The 18,254-nt window shown below is 46.3% G+C and overlaps 2 pseudogenes; one reads left to right on the forward strand and one right to left on the reverse strand.

The window, feature by feature from the left end:
• The first annotated feature begins 6,409 nt into the window (after positions 1 to 6,409).
• The window catches only part of LOC125338884, a 32,097-nt pseudogene continuing 20,252 nt past the window's right edge, over positions 6,410 to 18,254 (forward strand).
• LOC125338885 lies at positions 10,573 to 11,355 on the reverse strand (annotated as a pseudogene).

The following is an 18,254-nucleotide window of genomic DNA, read 5'->3' on the forward strand; positions in this document are numbered from 1 at the left end:
GGGATAGGTTGGGGGCAGAGAAATGACACTGGACTGAAGATGAATACTGCAGATTACACTGTTACCTTAGCTTTAGAAAAGTTAAAAGTGCAATTATTTTGTACTGCAAGGGTGCTGACCAGGTCCCCTTGTACACAAGGTAACTGGCTGCAGGTGAGACTGCTGTTGCAGCTGGGAGGGTTTTGTCTTTCCCACGTCTCCTTGCCACAGGTGCTAAATTATCCCAGAGAAAGACTATGTCTTCCCTGCTTCTGGAAACCATCCAGGAAGCATTATGCCTAGATTTCATGTCCCCAAAGACCACCAAGGGGCCGATTCTGATGCAAACACATGAGAGTCTTTATTGCAAGCTGGAGCCTGGACTCTCAACCAGCACCGACACATTGGATCTGGATTGAGAACCCTGATCCCCAGATAGGCAGGGTTTTTATTGTGATTACAACAGGGGCAGGGGATTTCCAACTTGGCAGATACTTGATTGGATGGCACTTAGCAAGCAAGTCTTGTCCTATTTCTATTGGCTATCTACCCTCTCAGTTACCTATGTAGGCTTTGATCGCAGGAACTGGCCTTGATATCAGGAACTGACAGCAGGGGGTCACGTAGCACTGATGCAGGGGGTGAATGCCTGTGGTAGAGCAAGTCACAAATGGGTTTATCAAGCTGTTTACAGAAGCAGAATTTTGCGGTCAGGCTGACCTAGTACCAACTTTATTTTAACAATTGCCACCATGCTTTCCCATTACCATTAAGCAAGCTTGAGCGGGCTAAAACAATCCAGTACTCAATCATAAGTAAACCAACCCAACAGTTATCATGGCATTTCTACTACTATTATGGTTATTTCTATAGTCTAAGACTATGATCATTTTTTTACTGTCTGTTATCATGGTTGCTACCTAGGTAGAGAGGGGAACAAGGGCTTCCTATATTTTAAAATGTCAAACTACAAGAAACTAGTCTCACGGGTGGGGGTGCAGCCCTCTATCATGGAGTCATCACCGGGGTTTAGAAGCTGTTATTTTTTGGTTTGTTTTGCTAGTCCTGGGGCTTGAACTCAGGGCCTGAGCACTGTCCCTGGCTTCGTTTTGCTCAAGGCTAGCACTCTATCACTTGAGCCACAGCGCCACTTCTCGCCTTTTCTATATATGTGGTGCTGAGGACTTGAACCCAGGGCTTCATGTATACAAGGTGAGCACTTTACCACTAGGCCATATTCCCAGCCCTTAGAAGCTGTTATTATTTTAGCACTAAAACTTCCATTTAGTCACTCAGTTTCTCAGGTCAGCCTTTATAGAATAAACCCTCACTGGATTCCAGTTTTCCCACTTTGGACTCCTTTGAACTGGAAGTGGTGGAGGCTGGGGTAGGCGGATAGGAAATCAACAGCGGCAAAAGAAAAGTTTGCTTGATTACACAAGTCTCTTTATTCTTCCTTTCAAAGCACGTTGTGAGGCCTGGGAATGTGGCTTAGTGGTAGAGTGCTTGTCTTCCATGCATGAAGCCCTGTGTTCGATTCCTCAGCAGCACATACACAGTAAAAGCCTGAGGTGGCGCTGTGGCTCTAGGAGGTAGAGTACTAGTGTTAAACAAAAGCAAACTAGGGACAGGGCTGAGGCCCTGAGTCCCAATCTCCAGGACTGGCAACAAACAAACCAACAAACAAATAAAAACACACAAAACACACAAAAATCCACTGTGTGAGCTGTGGAGGGCTGCATGGCCCACACAGGCATTGGGGGTGGTGTAATGGCGCCTCAAGGGAGACCAGGTGACCCAGAGGCCTCAGTGACTCAGCTTGCCCCTGGGAGTGGAAGGGATCCAGGGAGAAAATGAGGGTGTGTGAGAGATGACAAGTTCTCTGGAGGCTGAGGATTGGAGTTGGGAGAAGGGAATGGGAATGTGACTGGAGGTGGGGAAACTGAGTCAGGTGGCCTTAGCACCTGCTTATGACTGGGCAGTGGTGACAGGCCCAAAGAGGCAGGGACAGCGCAAACAGGAGACCAAGAAAGACAAGGCAAACCTCCTCCTGTTGTCTGTGAAGTATCCTCAGGGTCAGTGGTATCATGGAAGCACCTGTGGTTGCCCCCATGCAGCGCACCAGGATAGTGCAAGTTCCTCCCAAAGGTGGAGGCGACTGGATACCCATTGTTGACGTTGTACTTTTGAACTTCTCCCTAGGCAACGTGCACACAGGAGTCCCTGTCCTGTGAGTGGCCAGGTCCTTGTTCCTCAGGGGTGGCTGGTTTCCTTGTGTCACAACATTAGGACCTCCTCCCAAGGGTGGACGTACACCACAATTTCCTCCTCCATCTCCCTCTCATCCTATTCCTCCCATTCCTCCTCCTCCACTCCTCTCCTTGTCCTCCCCCTCCTCTTTCTCCTCCTCTCCCCCCTCCTCCTCCTCTGAAGCTCACCTGCAGGTAGGGTGACAATGTCTTGTGGGGTACGGTCCAGGGTGTAAATCCTGCAATGCTCACAGGATGTGGAAAGGAGATTGTCCCAGTATCGTGTTCCCGCTGCTTTTTGTTGTTGTGGTTGTTAATGGCGGAGCTTGATCTCAGGGCCTGGGTGCTGCCTCTGAGGTCTTTTTCACTCAAGGCGAGCAGTCTACCATTTGGAGCCACAGCACCACTTCCGGTTTCCTGGTGGTTCACTGGAGAAAAGATTTTCAGCTCCTTTGCTGCCTGGGCTGTCTTTGTACCGCAATCCTCAGATCTCAGCCTCCTGAGTAGTTGGGATGGTAGTTGTGAGCCACTGGTGCCTGTAGGTTGTTTTCTCTCTCGAGGAGTTAGAAGAACTGTCTTACTGTAGAAGTTGTGAAAATGTCATCATCCCCAGGCTCGGATGTGTTCGTAATGAATGGTGGAACATGATGATGTTGAACCTTCTTGAAGCTCTTCGACGGCTTTTCTCCCTCTGCTGTCAACGGCTCTCCATCTGCGGAGCTTTGGAAAGCCAAGTGCAGTTGCCATGTCCTGCAGCGGCCCTGCAGTGAGGAAACAATAACATCAAAACCCTTTTAAAAAAAATGTGTGTGACTGCCCTCACGGACAATGCCCAGAATGGCCAAAGTCCTGTAGGAGATAAGAGGACTGTGATGGCCAGGCACGTGGCAAGCAAATCAATACAGTGCCTCTTCAAGCCTTTTCTGGTTATGTGGTAGTGAGGAATGGAACCTCGGGATTCAGGCATGCGAGGGAATCACTCTACCTCTAAGCCACATAACACTCCCACATCAGCAGGTTTCAGACCCATGTGGTGGAGCCAAGCAAGGATCTCACCTGCTCTTACCAAGGCGGGAATGATCAGGATGGTGACCTAGGGTCCCTTCCAGGTGACAGGGTGGCCATTTTGACAAACTTCTGAGCTCAAATGGGCTCTCCAAATTGGAGGGCATGGGGTGGACCCGAGCTGGGCAGGGGCAGCTGGTTTCTGCACCTCCTGCTGACTTGTCTGTAAGTTCTGCAGACTGACGCACGGAAGCATTATTAAGTTCACCTAAGGTGGGGGCCGGCCCTCACTGCCATGTATTTCCCAAGCTCTCCTGGTTGCTTCCTCTGAGTGGAGCTGGCTTGGATGGCAGGCTGGGCCTGGAACAGTCAAATACTTTGAGGCCGCGCTGGTGTTGAGGCAGCTTCTCAGGCAGTGGCAGTGGCTGCACAATTTCCTTTCACACAATCCCTGTTGTGAGGCCCAATATACCAGGACGGCAGCTCTTGGTAACCAGATCTCCTCCTAGGAGGTTAGGGTGTCCTGGACAGACATAGTAGGCTTTGGCTTGAGACCATGTCTCATGAGTGCAGTGTCCACAATGAAGAGTGTCTGTACTGCTCATCACTGTTTGCCCGTGCCTATTTTAATCCATCCTGCCTGACTTTTCCAACAAATGACTTTGGTTCCTCCAAGGGGAGTTGATGGGAAGATCTATCTTCTGTGTCTGCTTCAAGTTAGGTATTTCTCTGTCCGGCCAGAGACCTGAAGTTTTGTCCTATTTGACCAATGGGTGACTTGGAAAATGCAGTCGTTGGATTGCCAGCACCAAATGTCCTTAAGACCATTTTTTTTTTTGACCCCAAACTGGAAAGAAAGCCACACGAGAAATTAGGGAGAATAATAAGCCACAGAACTTATATAGGGAACAAAAAATGAATATCACCCACAGATTAGTACCACAAAGAAAAACCGTTGAGGAAAGAGCTGAGCGAAGGAAGCTAAGAGCAGAGTGATGTTCAGCAGTTAACTTTTTAAATGCACAGATTTGTCCTTGGCTACGGTAGGGTAGTCAGTTTAGCACTCCTGTGTGCAAAAGCATTTTCCTGTCTGAGTGGGGAACCTGATCTTCAGTAACTCCACAACGCCTCACAGTGCACTGTGAAGGCTCATGCCCTATTGGAGTCAAACCTTTAAAAAAATACCTGCATGTAACACCAAGAAAGCATGCTCAGAACCTGCAGATATTCATTAAGACCTCTTTATGTGAGTAGTAGGCCCAAAGGGCTAGGTGTCCACAAGACTGCTCTGATTTACTCCAGCCTTACCCTCCTTTCCTGACCAGATGAATTCATGTGTCTGGAGGCAGACCTCAAAACTCCTGTCATTTGGGCCTGGAGTAGACACAGTGGGGCCGGGATTTTTGTTATTTTTTAATTACCCCCCCCCCCCCCATTTCACAACCCTAGTATTTTACTATCCATTTTAACAAGTGGTTAGTAGGCAAGTGTATACATTTCTGCCCAGTTACAAAGTAGACAATTATGGCCATTGTATAGGCATGCTTACAAACTGTTTTCCCATGACCTCTGTGTGCTAACTACTTTTGAAGGGCGGAGTGCCAGCCAGCGGATTCATACAGGACCCTATCCCATGCTCTCTTGCTCTTTTTTTTCTTTTTTTGCCAGAACTGGGCCTTGGACTCAGGGCCTGAGCACTGTCCCTGGCTTCTTCCAGCTCAAGGCTAGCACTCTGCCACCTGAGCCACAGTGCCCCTTCTGGCCGTTTTCCATATATGTGGTGCTTGGGAATCGAATTGAGAGCTTCATGTGTAGGAGGCAAGTGCTCTTGCCAGTAGGCCACATTCCCAGCCCATCCCATGCTCTCTTATCAGCAGTTTCTTCCAACTGCCTCTGAAGGATCCCCTGCAGTCAGGACCAGCTTTGTACTAGGAGTGTCTTCTACTTACTCTAATAATGCTCCAGCTGGCTTTTTGTTGGGGGGGGCAGGCCTTGGCCTTGAACTTTGGCCCCTGGGTGCTGCCTGAGCTCTGCTCCTCAAGGGGAGTACTCTTATCACTTCAGCCACAGCACCACTTCCTATTTTTGAGTGGGTACTGGGAGATAGGGTCTCACGGGGATTTTCTGCTTGGCTGGCTTTGAACTGCAATCCTCAAATCTCAGCCTTCTGTAGGTAGGAGTAGAGGGATGAGCCACGAGCGCCTGCCTGGTTGTTATTTTGCTTGTTGCTAGGATGATGTTTCCCAGTTGGCCACATCCCCCATTAGAGGGGGGAGAACAATTCAAATGAGTATTTGCCCAAAAATCCCCTTTAGTTTCCATTGAAGGAACAAGGAGTGTATAAGCCCACTTCCTCCAGCTTTCCAGGAAGGATAGTGCAGTCACTCATTGCTGAAGGACTGGAGCCCACATGGTAGATTGCTAACCGTGAGACCCAAAGCTCAGTGACTGTGCCCAAGCCCCTGGACTGGAACCAAAAAATTAAATAAATAAAAGATTTAAGGAGCCTCCATCGTATATTAAAACGTAAAGGGTGGCGTGGAGGTTACTTGCAGTAGAGACATGATTTCAAATTCATGGGCAGTGACTGGCAACTGGAAAGTTTCCAGTAAATAGAAGGAACTTGCCGGCCAGTCCCAGAATGCAGGGAGTCCTGTATGAGTGACCACTGGTAGTGGAGGCAAGCACAAAAGATACACTACAACTGAAATGTTCTGGAAATTCAGGGGCAGGGATACACAGAAGTGATTTCAAGGCCGGCTGAGAGGTGGATTAAACCCAAATGTCCACAGAGAAATGGACACATAATTCAAAATACATTAAGAGATCAAAATGGAATATTACTCAGTGTTGAAAATGCAGACAACTCTGACCCATGTGCCACCAATTTCAGGACATTTTGCCATTTGAAGCACATGAGACAAGGCCATAGTAAAAAAAAATAATAATAATTGTGTGCACTAACACACAAAGCCTAGAACTGCCCCCAAGTCCTAGAGGAGATAAAAAGACTGTGGAGGTCAATCCAGGTGGCAAGCAAATCAATATGCATTTGTTGTAAACAGTATAGATTTATAAGATGGCAAGATACTAGCTTTGAGTGAGCTATGATTGATATGAACTTAACACTACTTATCCCCACCGGATTGAACGGTACTGACGTTACTATCATTACGATGTATGGTGTGTATATTTTATTATGGGGTGTGTGTATGTATGTGTTGTATATTCAGATAGAAATGGGTGGCCTTTGCTTTTCTCTCTGTCCCCAGGAACCCACTGGATGATTAAGGTTTTCTGTCTGATTCACACTAAGGGGGATCCCAAGTAGATCCGATCTGAGGTCTTATTTGACCACGCCCCTTGGATCGAGACTGAACATGGATACCAATTAACTCTAGACAGGAAGGAGGGGCCCCGCCTCCTCACCTCTCACCTTCCCATCCACCTCTTCCCCAAATCTTTCTTTACCTCCAAGGCCAAGGTCAGTATACAGTGCTCAATAACTATTCCAGGGCTGGGAATGTGGCCTAGCATGCATGAAGCCCTGGGTTCCATTCCTCAGTACCACAAAAACACAAAAAGCCAAAAGTGGCGCTGGGGCTTAAGTGGTAGAGTGCTAGCCTTGAGCAAAAGGAAAGCTCAGGGACAGGGCCTAGGCCAGGATTTCCAGTCCCCAGGACTGGCAAAAATAAATAAATAAATAAATAAATAAATAAATATATATATATATATATATATATATATATAAATATATTCCATCAATGTCTTTTAATCTTAAAACTTTATATAGCCAGGAGATCTGACATTCTCCTTCTGTTGTCACAGTGGGGCTTGAAACTTTCCTTCATGAGGTGAGAGGGTCCTCAGACCAAACCAGAGTGCATGGTGTGGATCATGCCAGATAATCCCTGACAGATGAGCTGGATGCACTAAAACATGAACAAAACTGTATTTTAAGCCAATACCCATGGCTCATGCCTGTCATCCCAGCTAAACAGGAGGCTGAGATCTGAGGATGCAGGTGGGAAGCCAGCCCACACAGGAAAGGCCGCCAAGTTCTCATCTCCAGTGAACCACCAAAATAGCTGGAAGTGGAGCTATAGCTCAACTGGTAGAGTGGCAGACTTGGACACAAAAACTCATGTCAAAACCCAGGCCCTGGGCTGGGGATATGGCTTAGTGGCAAGAGTGCTTGCCTCGTATACTTGAAGCCCTGGGTTCGATTCCCCAGCACCACATATACAGAAAATGGCCAGAAGTGGCGCTGTGACTCAAGTGGCAGAGTGCTAGCCTTGAGCAAAAAGAAGCCAGGGACAGTGCTCAGGCCCTGAGTCCAAGCCCCAGGATAGGCCAAAAAAAAAAAATAATAATAAAATAAAATAAAAAAAACCCCAGGCCCTGAGTTCAAGCACTAAGACTGGAAGAGAGAGACAGAGAGAGAGAGAGAAATGAGATTGTGTTTTTTTCAGTGTCATGTGGCCTGGTGCTTGTACCCTGACTCTGAATGCAGGTTCCGTGAATAAACACCCGGGTCTTCCCAGCCAGATTAGACCCAGAGCATTTGTCCTCCAGAGAGAGGTCCTGCTTCCCCTGCCCAGCCCGCACTAGCCCTGTGCAATCCCTACCTACATTTGCTTGCTCCCAAGCGTCATAGGAATGGGCTCCTGTGGTATGAATTCTTTGTTGCTGTATTATTTCATCCTCCCATCCCCCCCTTCAATGGCCATTTGGGTTTTGTTCTTATGCCACTCCTGGGGCTTGAATTAAGGGCCTGGGTGCTGTCCCTGGGCTTTTCTTCTCAAAAATGTCATGACCACTTTCAGCCACACGTCCCCTGTGGTTTTCAGGTAATTGAAGAGTCTCTTGATCTCTTCTGCCTATGTTGACCTGGTCGATCCTCTGATCCCAGCCTCCTGAGGAGCTGGAATTAGAGGCATGAACCACCACTGCTCAGCCCCTTCAATGATTATTCCACAGCAACTTATAAATCTGTGGCCAGCAAATGATAACCATCATCTGCTCTCCTGTGCTGTGTAGATTAATATCCCAGATGCATATAGGCAAGGCATTGTCTTTCCATCATTTTATTCCTGGCCAGGTAATTCATTTAGAGGAACTCAGAAATGTATTTGAGGAACAGATGCACAACCAGGAGACCCATCGACACTTTGATGTTTGAGAGAAATGTTATAGAATTGATCTGAGCAGAGATCAACATCAGGAATGTGAGAAATTATGGAAATGTGTTTTGATTTTTGTTTGTTTGATTCTCCCTCTCAGGTGATCTATGTCATCAGAAATCCTAATGATGTTCTCATATCTGGTTATTATTTCTGGGGTTTAACAAAGCTGGCTAAGGAAACAGAGTCACTGGAGCAATATTTTGAGTGGTTCATGCAAGGACATGGTGAGTGGGCTGTGAAGTGAGCAGACAAGAATGTCAACATCTTCTAACGACTTGTGTAACCCTCTGCCCACCCCACCCCAGGGTTTATCTTTAAATTTCACCATCTGTGAGTTCAATGTGCTTCATCTTAGAATTCACATTTGCTAAACACAACACCAAAAACACACTCTTCACTCACTCTTGCCCCATGACAGAAGTTTCCTGGGGTGATTGAGCCCCTGAAGCTTGCAGGCTGGGAAAGGGTAAGCTGCTCACTGGCTTCCCATACAACCAAATTCTACATGACCACTGCTTTTAAAAATTCTGTTTTGCTGTCCATTTCAGAGTTGCTCACTTGAAGTTGAGACCTCCATGTTTCTAGTGAGGCAGAACTTTTGTAATTCTCTCATTTCTGTATGGTTCTGTCAGGGTTCCATGGCCTGACTTGGGTATGAAGGGGGAGTGGTGGGGGGCACACATCTGTGCTTTATTTACCTCATTCTTGGGTAGTCCAGGCCCTGTGACATTAGCTTCAGTAGAGGTGCTTGAATGGTTTCTCCCCTAACCTAACATCTGTTACTAATCAAGACTATAGCCTGGTACAGGTGACTGGCTCTTGCCTGTGATCTCAGCTACTCAGGAGGCTGAGATCTAAGGATCACATTTGGAAGCCAACCCAGGCAGGGAAACCTGTGAGATTCTCATCTCCAAGTAATCAAGATGCCAGAAGTGGAGGTGTGGTCCAAGTGGCTGATCTTCAGCCTTGAGCATAAGAATTCAATGAGAATGCCCAGGGCTTGGCTTCAAGCCCAAAAGTCACACACACACACACACACACACACACACACACACACACACACACACTCATCAGTTTGACTCTTATCTACAAAGAGTGATCTGCCAAAATCAGATATTGAATAGAATTTAACAAAGTCTTACAGTGTTTTCAAGTAGAATAAACCAAGCCAGTGCCCCTGCAGACTGACCTGCTTGGTGTCTTGGGCAGGGCTGGGGAGGCACCTCGTGTGCCAAGTGTCAATGCTTTGACCTTGCACTTGGACTTACGCTCAGTTGTGGAAATTGTGGATTTGGGGCAACTTGGCATGGAAGGCACTCGGCTTGAGTTACGTGAGGGCCTGCTGGGCTCTTTTTCCCAGTCAGGGGAGTTGGTGTTGCTTTAGGACGGGGACTCACCCACCTCAGATGAGAGAAGGTTACTCCAAAAACAAAACAAAAGGGTTCTTTAGGAAGCCACGTCCGGGTACCATTGTGCTCTCTCGTTCTCATCGTGATGATGCCTTCCACCTCACCTCTCCTCACTGCAGAAATCCACCTTACCAGCTGGCCAGGAGGAAATGGTGTGATAGAAGGGCATAGGGAATAATTACACTGATTTGCCATAGCATACTTGGCAGGTACTTCAACAAGTCATAAATTTGAGGGCTGGGAATATGGCCTAGTGGCAAGAGCGCTTGCCTCCTACACATGAAGCTCTCAGTTCGATTCCCCAGCACCACATATATGGAAAACGGCCAGAACGGGCGCTGTGGCTCAGGTGGTAGAGTGCTAGCCTTGAGCAAAAAGAAGCCAGGGACAGAGCTCAGGCCTTGAGTCCAAGGCCCAGGACTGGACAAAAAAAAAAAAAACAAGTCATAAATTTGAGGTTATAAATAGGACCAGGATTTATTTCTCAGTTACACTCTAGTAAAGTTGACAGAGATGAACGTGATCAGTGCCAGGGCAGATGGGGAATGGTGGGGTCTATTTATTCTGCCCTGCTCTTCGTGGTTTGATCACGTCCGAAGCTGGGTGTCCCTGCAGGAAAAGGAGAACGTGCTGATCCTCAGTTATGAGGAGATGAAAAAGGTAATAAATGATGTTACACACAAGACCCCTCATTGTCGCCCCCTCACCCCTCCTGCCATCTTCCCTTCTCACCACCCTCCTCCACTACCCTCCCCCAGTCTCTAGCCCACCTCCTCTTTCAACTTCCTAAGTCATGGTGTGTGTCATTCCTTCCTGCATTCCACTTATCTTCCTTTTGTTTTTTGTTTTTTGTTCCAAGATAGACTCTTTTTTCTGTTTGTTTGTGTGGGGTATTTTGTTTGTTTGTTTGTTTTTAACCCAGCTCTGGCAGGCTTTATTAATGGAAAATTACACACTGTTTCCTTTTCTCCAGTTGGCTCTGGCATGCTTCTAATGATATCAGGATCACTTGGATCCGTGGTAGGCAGTGTGTATACGCTGTAGTCCTTCCCACATGCTGTGTCCAGTTCAGTATCAGTGCCACTGTAGTGAGGGACAGCAGTTGGGGCCAACATAGCATATTACTCTATTTCAGATTTCCTCAGGCTGGGCAGTTGTCAAGGATGACCAATTTCCCTTTGCCCTGACTGATCATCTTCAGCGTCTGCTTGTACCCCAGCCAGTACTTCCCACTTTTCATAACAAGCTGGAGTCTAGAGTCGATCAACTCCAAAGACTTTTTCTCATCTTCTTGGTGGCCACCATTTTCCTGCCTTAGGTGGGGGAGGGCTTCCAACACAAAGCAGCTGACAAGACGGACGGGTGGAAAGAAAGGTGAGGTGGAGTCTTGAACTCAATACGTGACACTGCTCTTTGCCTGGCTCTCTATCCTCTGAGCCAAGACTCCAACCCTGCACTCCACTCATCCTTTCTCCTGCCGTTTTCCTTCTGCTGTCTTCCCTTTGCTTCCCTTGAGACCTGCTCCATGTTATCTCCTCTTCATACCCATGGCCCCCTGTTTTTCTCGCCTTAGGAACCGAGGAACACAATAGAGAAGATCTGAGGGTTTCTGGGGAAGGTATTGGAGCCGGCAGAGCTGAATTTGGTCCTAGAAAACAGTTCCTTCCAGGAAATGAAGGAGAACAAGATGTCCAATCTCAGCCATGTGCCGGAGGAGATTATTCCAGCTGACATCAAACTCATCAGGAAAGCTATGGGAGCACCCTGGGGAAGGAGGTGCCTGAGGTCAAGGAAGGGAAATGGGTGCTACACCTGGGGTCCTGGCCTTGGCTCAGCCAAGGGAAGGCTGGCTGCTCAATTCTGTCTGTGTTGTGGTTTTTTTAAGTAGATTCTGGAAGTGGAGCTGTGGTTCAAGTGGTAGAGCACCAGCCTTGAACAGAAGAAAGTCAGGGGCAGTGCCTAGGCCCTGAGTTCAAGCCCCACAACTGGAGCCATGAATAAAATAGTAGATTTCTCTACAGAAGTGTTAACTAGGTCCCCAATAACAGACAGAGTCCACCCTCGAGTGTCTTCTTTTCTATCAGAGGGTGGCAGAGAATATTCTCTGTGCAGTGGCCAAAAACACAGAAAAGAGAGAAAAGGCCTTGAAATTAGCAACCTCGAATCTGTGCCAGGTACAGTTGAGGGGATGCCATAGGACCTGCTAACCAGGCCTCTGAGAATCTGTTTTTCCCTCTGAGTGGGTCCTCAGCTCCCCCCAAATCCGTCCCAGCCTGCCCCCTTCTGCACGCCCCCCCCCCCCCGTGGCGACCCCATGAGACACACTGCCAAGCTCCAAGGGGAGCTTATGGGAGACAGGACATGAACACAGTGAGCTCACAGTCAGACACCTTCATCTTCCAGCATTTGAATTGCAAAGCACCTTTGAAATGCAAGGCCATAGTCACAGAGTTTAGAGTGGGGGCAGCGTTACTGGGAGCTGGAGACCCAAGTCTCTGCCCTGCCTCCAGGAATTTGGCATCCCTGTCACCTGGGGGATGGGCAGGCTTCTACTCCAACCAATCCTATTGTGGACTATGTGTTCCATGCTAGAGAAAACTCACGATTTAGCTAAACAAGCAGAATTTAACTGAGTCTCCAAACTTAACATCAATAACAAGAATAGAAAACCTTTCTTTGAGTCTTTCAAAGCAGATGTTAGACAAATATCGATACCCATCCTATGTCACAGGCAGGCAGGCAGAGTTTAGAGGGAGGCAGAAAAAGAGACAGAGAGAACTTCATCTGCCTGAGCGCTCATAGAAGTTACCTTGGTGGTGTTAGCATTTCCCTAGCCTCAGGTCCCTCCCCACTGCAAGCAGCCTGCACCTAGGAGAGCTGTAACTCTGCCAGGACTGTCGGTGGGGGCTCACCAGTATCTACCTTTAAAGGAGTTTCTTGTTCTGGATGAAGCTGTGACAATAGAGCTATAACTGATTTCAACATATTCTCAACATGGGTCAATCTATCTTTAGTAGGCTCATTGTATATTTTTTTCCTCAGCATCTGAGCCATCTGAGTCTTCCTTATTAACTAGCCTATCGGGTTCAGATCTTATTAATTTCCTCAGCTCTTCCCGGGCAGCAGCATACGCTCCCAGGGCTGGGCAACTCTGATCAGGTCCTGGTTCAGTTTCTCCAATCCACTGATTGAATTTAATCTGTTCATGTCTAGGATCTAAGCAATCTCTGACCAGGTTCCAAAGAGTAAAAGCATCCACTGGGGTTTTTTCAGGGCCTTTGGTGTCATAATGTCCCTGAATCATTTTTCCTACTTTTTGCCAAGCTACTAAACTAGTGGTTCCTTCGTCTGGGAATGAGGGGCATATTTCCTCGATGAAGTGAAAGAAACATTCCAATTGACTTTGCCCCACTTTCACTCCCCGGGCATGAAGCGTCCCTTTAAGGGCTTGCACGTTACATTGTTACTTTGTCCCATTATATTTTACTCCCAATGATATTTTTCCGTACTCTCTCCCGCTCTCCTTCCCAAGTTATCGGATGTCCTGTTACCTAGCGGGGGTCCTCTGCCTTCGTCCCAGGTTTTCAGGTCCCTGTTCGGGCGCCACATGCCGGAGCGAGCCGGCAGCGAAAAGGAATCCTGATTGAGGGGACGAGGACTAAAGAAAAAGAAGGATAGATGAGAGAAAAAAGAAGACAAGAGACAAAAGATGGGGTTCGGGAGGTCTGCACCTCGAGAATGTAACTCAAGACTGCAGCCCTTTATTCTTTTTTTTTTGCCAGTTCTGGAGCTTGAACTCAGGGCTTGAGCACTGTCCCTGGGTTCTTTTTGCTCATGGCTAGCACTCAGCCACTTGAGCCACAGCGCCACTTCTGGCCGTTTTCTGTATATGTGGTGCTGGGGAATCGAACCCAGGGCTTCATGTAGTCGAAGCAAGCACTCTTGCCACTAGGCCATATTCCCAGCCCCTCTTTATTCTTAACATCCACTTTTATGCAGTTTGCGAACCAGGGAATGGCATACGGTTACCAAAGTTTAAGAAAATAAGAAAGCTTTTAGGTCGGTAAATAACAGGAGGCAATAAAAAAAGACAAGGCTGAATGGTAAACATAAACCAGGCACCTATGGACACAGTAAAACATCTTGGTAAGTGCTGGCTGTCAATAAAGCCAAATCTTACCGCATTCCTTGTGATAACAGCACAGCCAGAGGCCAGGATGAGGTTAGCTGCTAGCTCAGCTCCCAACAATTTGCTATCCCGTATCTTGCCTTCCCTAGCTCTCTCCATCACTCCCTCTCATCTCCACCCACAAGTTGCATAGTTCATTTCATGCGTGTCCAGTGATCTCCACTGCTTCACTTATTCACTTCCCCCTGTTATGTCTAGGTTTCTTGTCTCCAGAGACCACCAAGGAGCCTATTCCAATGCAAACGCATGAGAGTCTTTATTGTAAGCTGGAGCCTGGACTCTCAACCATCACCAATGCAGTGGATCTGGATTGAGAGCCCCAATCTTCAGATAGGCAGGGTTTTTGTTGTGATTACAACAGGGCCAGGGTATTTCCAACTTGGTAGATAATTGATTGGATGGCATTTAGCAAATAAGTCTTCTTCTATTTCTATTATCTATCTACCCTTTCAGTTATCTGTTTTGGCTTTAATAACAGGAATTGGTCTTGATATCAGGAACTGACAACAAGTGGTAAAGTAGCACTGATGCAGCGGGTTAATGAATGTGGTAGAGCAAGTCACAAATGGGTTAAGCAAGCCGTTTACAGAAGCAGAATTTTGCGGTCAGGCTGACCTAGTACCAACTTTATTTTAACAATTGCCACCATGCTTTCCCATTACCACTAAGAAAGCTTGAGGGGGCTAAAACAATCCAGTATTCAATCATAAGTAAACCAAAACAACAGTTATCATGGCATTTTTATTACTATTATGGTTATTTCTATAGTCTATGCCTATGATCATTTCTTTTACTGTCTGTTACCATGGTTGCTACCTAGGTAGAGAGGGGAACAAGGGCTTCCTATATTTTTAAATGTCAAACTACAAGAAACAAGTCTCACGGGTTGGGGTGCATCCCTCTATCATCGAGTCATCACCAGGGTTTAGAAGCTGTTTTAATTTTAACACTAAAACTTATATTTAGTCACTCAGGTTCTCAGGTTAGCCCTTAACACCCTCAACCTCTCATAGATACCCACAAATACCCCAACCATAATGTAAAGATGATTGAATAATCAGAAAATAAAATTTTAATTTAAAAAAATTGAAAGAGATCTCTTGTTTCCATATCCTAAAGTTTATTTCCATGGCTCTTTTATTCTATCTAAATATAAAGAGCACATAGTCATTGTGCCTTTGTGTTTCTCTCCTAAGAGTATGCTCTTTTGGTCTCACTGGGTGAATCTAGAATCCTGTATATTTTATCATGTCCTACTGATTTTTTTATCTTTTTTTTTCCCAGTCCTGGGACTTGGGACTCAGGCCCTGAGCACTGCCCCTGACTTTTTTTTGCTCAAGCTTAGGGCTTTACAGTTGAGCCACAGTGCCCCTTTGGGCTTTTTCTGTGTATGTGGTGCTGAGGAATTGAACCCAGGGCTTTGTGCATGCTAGGCAAGCACTCTACCACTAAGCCACATTCCCAGCCTGGGTTTTAGATCAATATCCACATATGGGACAAACACGAGCCCTTAGTGTCTCTTAATGTGGTTTTCTTCAGTTAACAAGCTCTGTTCTACTTCCATCCTTTTCTCTGCAAATGACATAACTTTATTCTTTCTAGATGCTATGTAAAATTCCACTGTGTATAGGTACCACTTTTTTGGGTTCCACTCATCTACTCTGGGACACCTGGGCTATTTTCTTATCTTGGCTATTGTGAATAGTGCAGCAGTGAACACAGATGTGCAGATGCCTTCATAATATCCATCACAGCATTGTTTTGGGTAGATGCTCAGGAATGGTATGGCTTGGTCTTAGGTAAGATGTATGTTTAGTTTGTGAGGGTTTTAATGGGATGTTTTTATACTTACATGATAGATTTTAATGCAATGGCTACATTGGTCAAACGTAACAGAAACAATTAAGAAAAACCTAAGAACTAAAGCATACATCATATACTTATAATTCCATAAACATACATATATGTACATATATATGTATTTTATGTGTAAAAATCTTATAAAAATCAATTCAACAGGGTTTTTCTTGTTTTCAGTATATAGGTAAAGCGTGCGTTATGTTTCAGTCACTGAGTAGCTGGAGGTACAGACGTGAGCCCCCAGTCCCCAGCTGGTTTTGCCTTCTCATAAGAATTAGAACTGGCCTTACCTATGAACCTGTAACCCCTCTATACATCACTTTCACAATAAATTAGTAAATATATGTGTGTGTGTGTGTGTGTGTGTGTGTGTGTGTGAATTAGAACTGTCTGTATAGGCCTGTCCTGTCCCATGCAGTATGCGCCCTGTGTGCTCACCTGATTTGGGGTAGGTCACCATGAGGATGTCCTCATCCTTCAGCACCAACGTCTCATGAGCTGCTTTTATGACTTCAGGGTTGAAACCCATGGCGGGGAAAGGAAGGCCTGCATACCACACTTAGTCCTGTGCCATGGCCCAGTCCCTGCGTGCCTGGCTGCTGTTCCCAGATCCCTGGCACCGCCACTGGGGAGGTGGTGGCAGAGTCTGTGTTGTCGTCCTGGGTGGTGAAGCCAATCGTTAACTTCGTTCATTTTTTTGTGAAACAAATTTGATGATAAAGAAAAACACAGTGTGATTTCTATTGGGCAACTGTGGGGGCTGATATGTGCTCATCTGGTATTGGGTTCATGGTGAAGGGTTAAATGAAAAAAACGGCTCTGCTCTGAGGTGTTAGCCCTTTTGTTGTCTACATCAAAATATAAATGACCCTGAGCATGCTTAAGTTTCAGGAACTGGTTTGTTTGTGCTATAGCTGTTGAGCTGCAAATTCTTTAACAACACAAAAGCCAGACTCCCTACAGTGCTTGTAAATTCCTAGAACAAAGCTATCTTCAAGTCAAGAAGCTACTCTGTGCTGTGCCTGGCCTTGGGAAGGCCTGCACTGAGTATGAGATAAAAGGACATTAAAAACAGACCCAGACTGTCAATCACCCCACTTGGCAGGACAACTTGTGGGAATCCAGACAATCAGGAAACTTCCTTGATAACTTTCGACTCCCCTAGGACGCCTCTAGCCCTGAGCCAATCAGCCCTCGGTCCGTACCCTAAATATGCCCAAACACCTGGTTGCTGTAAATTTCGTAGTTTTTGCCTTTATAAGCCCTGTAAAAATTCAGCTCAGGGCTTCTTCCTTATCTCCACTGCGTCAGTGTAAGGGACAAGGCCCGAGTTGCAACTCGCCTGATTAAAGCCTTGCTTTTGCATTTCGGAACGTCTGGCTCTCCGTGGTCTTCTTGGTGGGTCTCTCTGGACTTGGGCATTACAAGGGTAGGGAATTTGAACTACAAGAGGAAATCGAAGGTGAAAGATCTGAGGGCTGGTTTTTCTTAAAAATTTAAGACTAAAAACTGTCTTTGAATCCAGGCACGAGTGTCTCACACCGTATTCCCAGCTACTCTGGAGGGTGAGATTAAGGATCGAGGTCTGATCCCAGCCCAGAGAGGAAAGGACAGAAGACCTTTATCTCTGACTAACCAGCACAACAGCCAGAAGTGAAACTGCTGCTCAAGTGATGGGTTGCCTGCCTTGACCAGAGAAACACAGGAGCAGCTCCCAGGCCCCGTCCTCCTAGTTGGATCAGGAAGTGGGAGGAGTTGGCTTCCTTCCTGTCTACTAATAATTTGTATCCATTTACAGTCTCAATCCATGGGGAGCCAGACAAATGAGGTCCCAGATTGGATCCACTTGGGATCCCCCCTTGGTGTGAATCAGACAGAGAACCTCAATCAACCAGTGTGTTCCTGGGGACCAAGAGAAAAGCAAAGACCACCCATTTCTATCTGAATGTATCCATCCATACAAACCAACATATATGTATGTATACATATATCATAATGGTACGATCTACATACCATAAACCTTAATGATACAAATTTTGTCAAGTATAACATCTGGTGGGGATAAGTAGTGTTAAGTTTATTTCAATCACATCTCACCCAATGCTAGTATTTTGACATCTTATAAAGGTACTGTCCACAACAGCTGAATATTGATTTGCTTGCCACTGACTTGGCCCCAAAATCCTCTTATCTCCACTAGGACTTTGGAAGTTCTGGGTCTTGTATGTGAGAGCAATCAGAATATTTTTTTTTTCTCACTACAGCCTTGTCTCATGTCCTGAAAGCGTTGGAGCATGGGTCTGAGCTGTCTACATTTTCAACACTGAGTTAAATTCTAGTTTGTTGTCTTAAACTGTTTTGGATTGCACAGTCATCT

Source organism: Perognathus longimembris, chromosome 20 (assembly GCF_023159225.1).
Source record: "Perognathus longimembris pacificus isolate PPM17 chromosome 20, ASM2315922v1, whole genome shotgun sequence".
Classification (NCBI taxonomy): domain Eukaryota; kingdom Metazoa; phylum Chordata; class Mammalia; order Rodentia; family Heteromyidae; genus Perognathus; species Perognathus longimembris.